General features: G+C 36.1%; 1 non-coding gene across 1 annotated transcript; it reads left to right on the top strand.

The window, feature by feature from the left end:
• The first annotated feature begins 963 nt into the window (after window positions 1–963).
• LOC116756214 lies at window positions 964–1070 on the top strand. The gene has a single exon (XR_004350583.1). It is a non-coding gene; the product is annotated as a U6 spliceosomal RNA (small nuclear RNA).
• The last annotated feature ends 9444 nt before the right edge of the window (window positions 1071–10514 follow it).

The raw sequence follows: 10514 nt of genomic DNA, 5'->3' as shown, positions 1-10514 counted from the left end.
AAACTCTCAACAAATTAGGCATAGATAGAACGTACCTCAACACAATAAATTCCATAATAAATGCCACAGCTAACCTCATACTCAATGGTGAAATGTTGAAAGCTTTTCCTATAAAATCAGGAATAAGACAACGATGCCCACTCTCATCTCTTTTATTCAACATAGTACACGAAGTCCTAGCCAGAACAATTAGGCAAGGAAAAGAAATAAGAAGCATACAAATTGGAAAGGATGAAGTAAATTTTTCTGTTTCTAGTTGACATGATATTACATGTTGAAAACCCAAAAGACTCCACCAAAAAAACTGTTAGAATAAAAAAATTCAATAAATTTGCAAAATATAAAATCACACAAAAGTCAGTTATGTTTCTGTATACTAATGAACTGTCAGAAAGAGAAATTAAGAAATAATCCCAGTTACAATTGCATTAAAAAGAATACAATATGTAGAAATAAATTTATACAAAGAAGTGGAAGATCAGTACACTGAAAATTACAAAAAATTGATGAAGGAAATTGAAGAAGACATAAATAAATGGAAAGACATTCCATGTCCATGGATTGGCAGAACATTGTTAAAATGTCCATACTACCCATACTACCCAAAGCAATATACATATTCAATGCAATACTTATCAAAATTGCAATGGCATTTTTCATGGGAAAGGAAAAAAACAATCCTAAACTTTATTGAAACAACAAAAGGTCCCAAATAGCCAAAGCAATCTTTAGAAAGAAGAACAAAGCTAGAAGCATCACACTCCCTGATTTTAAACTATATATTACAAAGTTATAAGAATCAAAACAATTATGTTTGTGGTCTAAAAATAGACACACATATCAATGGAACAGAATAGAGACCTTAGAAATAAGCCCATGCATACGTAGTCAATTAATTTTTAGCAAAGGAGCCAATAATATACACTGGAGAAAGAAGAGTCTCTTCAGTAAATGGTGTTGGGAGTGCTCACTTCAGCAGCACATACACTAAATTTGGAATGATACAGAGAAGATTAGCATGTCCCCTGTGCAAGGATGGCACCCAAATTCATGAAGCATTCCATATTTTTAGATGAACGTATTTGCAAAGCAGAAATAAAGACACAGATGTAGAGAACAAACCTATGGATACCAAGGGGGGAAGGTGTGGTGGGATGAATTTGGAAATTGGGATTGACATATATACACTACTATGTATAAAATAGATAACTAATGAGAACCTACTGTAAAGCACAGGGAACTCTACTCAATACTCTGTGGTGACGTAATGGGAAGGAAATCTTAAAAAAAGGGGGATATCTGTACGTATAACCGATTCACTTTGTTGTACAGCAGAAAATCACACATTGTAAAGCAACTATACTCCAATAAAAATTAATTTTATAAATAAATGGTGTCAGGAAAACTGGGTATCCACATGCAAAACAGAATGAAATTGGACCCTATATCTTATATCACACACAAAAAACAACTCAAAGTGATTAAAGACTTGAACATAAGTTTTAACTTCTAGGAAAAAAACGTAGGGAAAAAGCTCCTTGACGTTAACATTGGTCTTGGTAATGATTTGAGGGGTTTTTGTATGTTTGTTTGGCCATGCCACACAGCTTGTGGAATCTTAGTTCCCAGACCAGGGATTGAACTCGGGTCCACGGCAGTGAAAGTGCTGAGTCCTAAACACTGGACCACCAGGGAATTCCCTTGGTAATATTTGTTTTGGATTTGACACCTAAAGCAAAAGCAACGAAAGCAAAAATAAACACATGTGACTACATCAAATGAAAAGCTTCTGCACACAAAGGAGACCATCAACAAAATGAAAAGGCAATCTATGGAATGGGAGAAGACATTTACAAACCACGTATCTGATATAAGGTTAGTATCTAAAATGTATAAAGAACTGAACTCAATAGCAATCCCCCAAAATATCCAGTTAAAAATATGCAAAGGGGGGCTTCCCTGATGGCGCAGTGGTTGAGAGTCCGCCTGCCGATGCAGGGGACACGGGTTCGTGCCCCAGTCCGGGAAGATTCCACATGCCGCAGAGCGGCTGGGCCCGTGAGCCATGGCCACTGAGCCTGTGAGTCCGGAGCCTGTGCTCCGCAACGGGAGAGGCCACAACAGTGAGAGGCCCGCGTACCGCAAAAAAAAAAAAAAAAAAAAAAAAAAAAATCCTGCTATTTGTGACAACATAGATGAACCTGGAAGACATTATGACAAATCAAATAAGCCAGACAGAGAAAGACAAATACTGCATGGTATCACCTATATGTGGAATCTGAAAAAGTCAAATTCTTAAGGAATAGAATGGTGGCTGTCAGGGGGAAATAGGGAGAGGTTGGTAAAATTGTACACACTTTCAGTTATAAGATGAATAAGCCCTGAAGATCTAATGTATAATGTGGTGATTATAATTGATAATGCTGTATTATATAATTAAAATTAGCTAAGAGAGTAGAACTTAAATGTTCTCACACAAAAAAAGATAAATATGTGAGGTTGTGTTAATTAACTTGATGGTGGGAATCCTTTCACAATATATACATATATAAAATCATCCCATTGAATACTTTAAATATATTACATTTTTATTTGTCAATTATACCTCAGTAAAGCTTAAAAACCTAATACACAGGCACAAAATAGATATCAATGATGACTGAAAAAAATAATTCACACCTGTGCTGGAATACTAGAAATTTTTAATGTTTTATATATTATATATTGTCTCACTTAATTCTCATTTAGTTCTTACAGACACCTTGTGAATTTATATAACCATGTTAAGCTAAACCTTTGGGATTATTCATTATGGCAACAGAATTAGTCAAAAATTTTATTGTTATACTTTTCGGTTCAGCAACTTAAAATACCTAATAAAAAGTAAATAGACATTTTCAAAAAGAAAAACTTTCTGAAGCTTAAAAACAGAGAGAGAGGAACAAAAAGACAGTGGTCTAGCAGGTACTTGCAAAACACTCAGGATGGGCTAAATGACCTTCTAGATGCTTTACCAATGTTAACTTTTTTTTTTTAACCTGAAATAATGGAAATTTATCATCTCACAGTTATGGAGCCTAGAAGTTCACAACCAAGGTGCTGGCGGGGACCTGGTCCCTCTGAATGCTCTAGGGGAGGACCTTTCCTTGCTTCTTCCTAGCTTCTGGTAGTTGCTGACAATCCTTGCTATTCCATGGCTTGTAGTTGCATCACTCCAACCTCTGCCTCTGTCTCCACATGGCCTTCTCCTCTGTCTGCCACTGTGTCTGGGCCTCTTGCCCTTTTCTTATAGTGATACCATTCTGGACTTAGGGCCCAGTCTACCCTCACAACTACCCTCTAAGATAGGTACTATATCAGCCCCATTTTACAAACAGGGAAACTGAAATAGGGAGAAGTTTTAAATTTGGGGCTTTCTTTTAATTTTGTTCAAAGTCATAGACCTAGTGAAGGACAAAGCTGGCCCTTGAACCCAGCCAGCCTGTCTCTATAGTGAATGCTCTTAATTCCAAAGCCTCATGGGATTTATCTAGAGAAAGAACCCCTCAAAATTTGTAGAAGCAAATTTTTACACTTTACTTGATTACATTGAGGCCACATCAATGAAAAGACAACCACACCCAAAAAATTTCCTGAAAATATTTGAATAGACCAACAATGATTTTACAAACATTTAACCTGAAAACAAAACAAAACAGAACAAAAGAGTTACTTGTGGAGGAGCAATAATCAAGCCAATCTGAGACCTCTCCTCTGGAATGCTAAATGCCAAACGACAATGAAATCATCCTACGGAGGTCTGAGGAAAGCTGGTTACAGACGAAGAATTTTATAACCAGCCAGATTGTTGCTCATCTGTGAAGTCAAAGACATTCCATGAAAGAGCAGGTTCAGAAAATATATGCCACCACAAACCCTTCTTGAAAGAGTAAGTGGAAGACACACCCCTGTTCTAAATGACCAGAAGATTAACCAAAGTTAAAAGCTTGAGGGCTTCCCTGGTGGCGCAGTGGTTGAGAGTCCGCCTGCCGATGCAGGGGACACGGGTTCGTGCCCTGGTCCGGGAAGATTCCACATGCCGCGGAGCGGTTGGGCCCGTGAGCCATGGCCGCTGAGCCTGCGCGTCCAGAGCCTGTGCTCCACAACGGGAGAGGCCACGGCAGTGAGAGGCACGCGTACCGCAAAAAAAAAAAAAAAAGTTAAAAGCTTGAGCATGGGGAATTTGTGGCAAAAGGAGGCTAATGATAAGTAGGAAAGCAGGTAAACATAGAGTCTTGGAGTTTAACCTAAACTGACTGTTGAAAATATTGTTTCAAAACTGAACGCAAATGTCAATTAAAATTTTTGACATGGAAGATATATGATACACAAAAGAATAATTTAATAAACACAGTCTGGTGTGCCAAATCCAAAATTATGTTTTAAGACTGAGAAGTATTGAGGAGGAAGAAAAACTCTCACTTGATTCCTCATCTAAACTGCTTGGTTGTGGAGGAATCAGAATGTCTAGCTAATTTCTAACTTCGAGATTTAAAGAGACAGGAATTGATGAATGCTGATCAAATTCCTATAAATTCCTGATGAATGCTGATGAAATTCCTATAAATCTCATGTCATACCAAGATCTTGATAGCTCTCTAAGCTCCAGCTACAGTGTAATTTTTTTTAAATGTTGCTGTTGGGTTGTTTTTTGGATTTTTAATGGCTTCCTTCTATCACTGGTCCTTTTCATTTATTCCCTCTGGATGGAATGTTTCCACCTTGGTCACCACCCTCCCTTTAACAAGTTACCTCCTACTTATTCTTCACGTTTTAGGTCATATTTAATTTCTCAAGGAATTTTCCAAGACCTTCAGGCCTAAGTCAACTCCCTTTGTCATAGCCTCTCATAGAACTGCATTCCTTTCTTTTGGTGGATTTATCAGTATAATCATGATTTGTAACGCAATTATTTGCATCTATTAATTAATGCAATTCTTTTATTTATATCTATGTCACCCACTGCTGCCTCACCCCATCAGGGACTGGAGTTGTGCTTTTTCCTCTTTATTTTTGTGCCTAAAGCCTGGTAAAATGCCTGCCACATAGGAGGAAGTTCATGTTTGTTGAGTAAATTAATAGGAAATATAAAACACAGTCCAAACAATAAAAGATGTAAAATAAACTTCAAAGCAGCATAAAAACAGAAGGCACAAATGCAGATGATTGAAGAATGAGTATATATTTCAGTCATGACATTCTGTATATGTAGGTCAAGCTGCCTCATTTAAGTCAAACATTCCTAATGTAAACCTACACAATGTCAAGGGACAACTTGAAAGGTATGAAAATAAGAATAAAATCATTGGGTGGTAAAGATATAGAATGTAAAAAAAAAAAAAAGCAGAGCTAGTGATAATTTCAGACAATATAGAATTCAAATTTTTTTAGAGCATCTTATATAAGAAAGAAGATAAATGGAATGATTTGATTGTTTTAGGATACTTTAACCCGTCTCCCAGTCATAGATCTATTATGGAGGAAAAAAAGATAGTGATGATTCAAATAGGATAAGTATTAAGATTAATTATACATATGTACATATAGTCAGTTACACAGTTCATAAATATATCAAGGTTGTGTCTACCAAGAGAAAATACACTTGCTTTGAATGCCTAATGGAATAATTAGAAAATATGATTATTAACTAGGCTATGAACACATACATATAAATGAATATTCCAATAGCCAGACATTGAAGAGGCCACATATTCTGTCCATGATGACAAATAACTAGAAATGCTTTTATAAATATGAATTTTAAATATTCCTCAAGATTGAAAATTTAAGTAACATTGCTCTAAGTTACTATTAGGACAAAGATAAATCTGACAAACCATAAACTATTTTTAAAGTGTTTAAAATGAGATTATCTAAATAAAAATCTTAAGTACAGCCAAAGCTATTCTCAAAGAGAAATGTAAAGTTCTAAATGCTTTTTTTCATAAATATTAAAGAATTAATACTAAGGTGAACTGAAGGAAATAAATAACAATGAAAGCAGAAAACATTTATTTTATGAAATATTTAAAATTATATATAAATCAAAGCCCTATTCTTTTGAAAAACATTTAAATGGAGAAGTCTTTGAAAAACCTAACCAGTAAATAGAGAAAAACAAAATAATTAATATTAGAAATAAGAAAAATCCTATTAAAATCCCTATGGTAGAGATTTTGGGTTTTTTTTTTTTTTAAAAAGAATATATGAATACATTCTACTCTAATAAAATTCGAGGTTATCAGTGAAATGGAAGGATTTGGAGGAAAATACCAAACTGGTTAAAGACGTAAAAAGGTGGATTGAGCAATAAATAAACAAGGTAGAGATTGAAAATTTTAATAAGGAACAAAATTATCTCCACAACTGAAAGAAGTTTGATGAATTCTTTGATTCTTTTAAAGATGACAACTCTCATCTCATGTAAATTATTCTAGAGCAAAGAACAAATTTAAGAATAAAGAGAATAATTTGCCTTCTCCAAGTATGGTTGGTTTAAAATTTGGAATACTCATTAATATAATAGCTAGCTTAAGAGTTGACTCTTTTACATGAAAAAGTGAAATGAACCAAGCCTAGATCCCAATCCATCCTCTTCTTAGGACTCATAAACCAGGAGGGACATTAGCAATGAACGTAATGAGAAAAATAAGAGAGGAGGGAGAAGTGGAAGGGGCATGATCATTTAAATTCTTCTAAGAAAATCTGGGAAGCTGGCCACAGCAAGAAGGAGGTAACGTTTCAGCGTCCACTCCAGGATAGGAAATCAAGCCACAAGATGTATATGTATTGTCTTTAAAGTCTTCCCAAACCACCATGAATTAGATCTTTTCATCTCCATTTGGGCAGATGAGAAGTTAGACTCACACACTTCAGGTAACTTGCTCAAAGATCACAACAGTAGTTAATGGTGGAACCTGATTTTGGAGACACGCTTGCCTACCCTCAAACATTTTCAAAAGGTCACAAAGGCATCTAAGTTGGGCAAAGGACAGATTGGGAAAAGAGGTCACTAATTCAGAAACACCACTCTGTGAGAAGAAAAAATGACAACTCTGGAGACACATATTCACGGGAACATCATTCTTTGCATGTGGGCATCTTTTGAAATTTCACACTCTCTCTCCCCAGGCTAAGTCGGCTTCCTGTAAGTCTGTCAAGTTGTTGTGTTTAAATAGCTAATGCCTGGTACCCAACTGTCTCCCTGTGATAGTGCTCAGTCAGTATCAGTAAAGAAAGATAAAGGTTTAAATTCTGGGTCCCTATAAAAGCTGTGCATGGCCTATTTTTCCAGATCCCCATGCCAAGAATCAATCTCCACTGTGCATTTTCTGAGTCTCAGTGAGATAACAAAGCTTTTTAAGTCGTACCCATCCTTGAGAAATCTAACAATCCTACATTCTAAGCCCCTGACTACAGACTCCCAGGGAAGAATAGTAGGAACCTCAAGGGCTCATCCAGTGTTGGAAAAAGCTAGAAAAATGCCATGCCATTACACAAACTACATATTTATAAGTATTATAGCTATGATTTATTGAACATGTTCAATAATTTAATATTGTACTAAGCACCTCATGTTCTTTATCCCACTCAATCCTCATAGCAACCCTATGCGGTGGGTAGGTTAGTCATTAGGACTGTTTGTAAATAATCCAGTTCTTTCCTTCCAGGCATGTGGTAGAATTGCCCTTCCTTATCTTCTTTGAAGTTGAGGCTCAGCCTTGTGACTTTTTTGTCAATATACTGTGAGATGAATTGACAAGTATCACTTTGGGATAGAAGCTTTATGAGACAAATTACATTCTTATTTCCTGTCTCACCAATTGTGGTAACATACATCAAAATGGAATCTCCATCAGTCTGGATCCCCAAGTGACTAAGGTGACTAGGGTTCCCATGCTGACTTTCAGTGGCAATATAGTGAGGGTAAAAATTCAACTTTTGTTGTTTCAAACCTGAGGCAGATTGTTCTATAGATGGCGACATCAAATATTCCACTACCCATGCTCTTCTTACGTTGTGACATTGACACTCTACCACTGACAAGTAGGGTCTATGTTCCCCTCAAGCTGGGTCAGCCTGAGAACATGGCAGATGTGACACTATTACAGCTTCTAAGTCATAAATTGCAGTACAGCTTTTGTCTGTTCCTCTTGAGATACTTGCCCATGGAATACAGCTCCATGCTGTGAGAAAACTAAGCAGACACATGAAACGGCCACATTCCCAGCTGAGGTCCGAACCAACAGCCAGCCTGAACCACCAGACACATGAGTGTATGAACCTTCATATGATCCAGTCCCCACTGATGCTGGCTGGTGCAGAGATAAGTTGTTTCCACCAAGCTCTGCCCAAAGTACAGATTTGTGGGCAAAATAAATGTAGTTGTTTTAAGCCACTAAGTGTTTTTTTACTTTTTTGCTTTGTTTTTTGATGGGGGTGGGTGGGTTCATCACAAGGCAATAGATAACTGGAACAACTCTATTTAAGTTTTGAAGTTGTTATTGCCAGCATAAGTTATACATTCTAATGGATGCAGTAAAAGTCTTATTGTTTTCCCCATTTTGTAAGTGGAGAAACAGAATTGCAGTGAGGTAAGATAACTGGTTCAAAGCACACAGCCAAGGAAAGACTGGCAGTGTAGAAGAGATAGGAAAAGGGAAATAACACTGACACTTAACATATGGACAAATTGCACTATACTCATTTAAATAGTAGAACATTAATTCTCAAAACCAAAAAATAACTGTGAGAAGAGTGTGGTATTTCCATTTTATAGCACCCTGAGGACTGAGACTATTTTTTCATACTTTTTATCTCCAGGATTAAGCGCAATTTTTTTTAATGCCCTCAAGATCCTCAGTTAATGTTTGATGGATTAAATTAAGTTGAACTGAATGGACAGAAGGTCAAGAGGGGCTTGGAGGAAACCCAGGCTTGCATAGCTGCCGAGTGGTCAATCTCATAGTTAAACTCAGATAGGACTCACTCCAAAGCCTGTGCCTTTTCTGTATGTAACTGTTGAGAGTAAGGGGATAGACATCTCATCTCAAGGGTATTGGTAAAGTCCTAGCAGTATCCCCTCTGGGTGAGAGACCTTTTTAAAAGTCAGGGAAGCATGGACAAATTACTCTCAGATAAAAGAAGCAGAGATCTGGCCACTTCTGAGTGGCAGGTTCTTGACAGAGCCCTGGTGCAATATCCAGCCTATCTCAAGAGAGTAAACTTTGAGGAATAAAGCTCTATTTCACTAACACCCTGTTTTCAAATAAGATCACATTCACAGGTTCCAGTGTTTAGGACTTCAGCATATCTTTCCAAGGGACACAATTCAATTCACAACACTAATTATGTGGAGTGATTTATGCTATAATTATTGACCATTTGGACATCTCCTTTTGTGGAGTACCCATTTCAAATTTTGAGTCATTTAAAAAGTTAGACTGTCTCTCTTTTTCCTATTGATGTCTTGATATTTATGGATACAAATCCATTGCTTATCATGAAATTGTATTGAATTTTATCAAATGCTTCTTATCTTTTTAGTTGAAAAGTTTTTCCTTATTTATGCAGCTAATGAGGTTAATTACTCGGATTTTTTTTTTAAGGTTAAACCAATCTTTAATTCCTGAAATGAACTCAGTTTGGTCATGATGTATTACTTTTTTTATACATCACTGAATTTGATTTACAAATATTTTAGTTAAGGTTTTTGCAATTATGCTCATGGGAGAAAGTGGCCAATAATCTTATTTTATTATAATGTACTTGTCAGGTTTTGGTATTAAGAATATACTGACTTAATAAAATAAGTTTTTCTTTTTCTGTTCTCTGGAAGACTTTATAATTTTGTGTTATTTTTACTTAATGGATTAGAAAAATTCGTGTGGAAAGCCATGTGGACCTAGAGTTTTTTCCTTCTCTGTTTTTTTTCTATCACAGTTACTAAGAATTATGTTACTTATCACTTTATATCTTTTGACCTAATGTTATTAGATGCATATAAATTTAGAATTGTTATATCTTCCATTTGAATCAAAAATTTTTAGTGAAATATCCAACTTTATCTCTATAACACTTCTTGCTTTCAAAAGTACTTTATTTGCTGTTAGTATAGGTATATTAAATTTCTGTGTTTATATTTAAGGCTTGTCTCATAATTTGCATCTAGTTGACTTATTTTCTCTATGTAGTAAGACAAATCTTGGTGTTTAATTGTAATATTTAGTACACTTATATGTAGCATAACTACTGATATATTTGAGTTTAAATATACTATCTTCTATTTGTCCCCTTTAGTTTGTGCTCCTTTAGTTTCCTTTAAAATAATTTCCTATGGGGCTTCCCCAGTGGCGCATTGGTTAAGAATCCACCTGCCAATGCAGGGGACACGGGTTCGAGCCCTGGTCCAGGAAGATCCCACATGCCGCAGAGCACCTGAGCCTGTGTGCCACAACTACTGAGCCTGCGCTCTA

Source organism: Phocoena sinus, chromosome 6, assembly GCF_008692025.1.
Source record: "Phocoena sinus isolate mPhoSin1 chromosome 6, mPhoSin1.pri, whole genome shotgun sequence".
Classification (NCBI taxonomy): domain Eukaryota; kingdom Metazoa; phylum Chordata; class Mammalia; order Artiodactyla; family Phocoenidae; genus Phocoena; species Phocoena sinus.
Note: the sequence above shows the minus strand (reverse complement) of the source record. Positions and strands in the feature narration are given on the sequence as shown.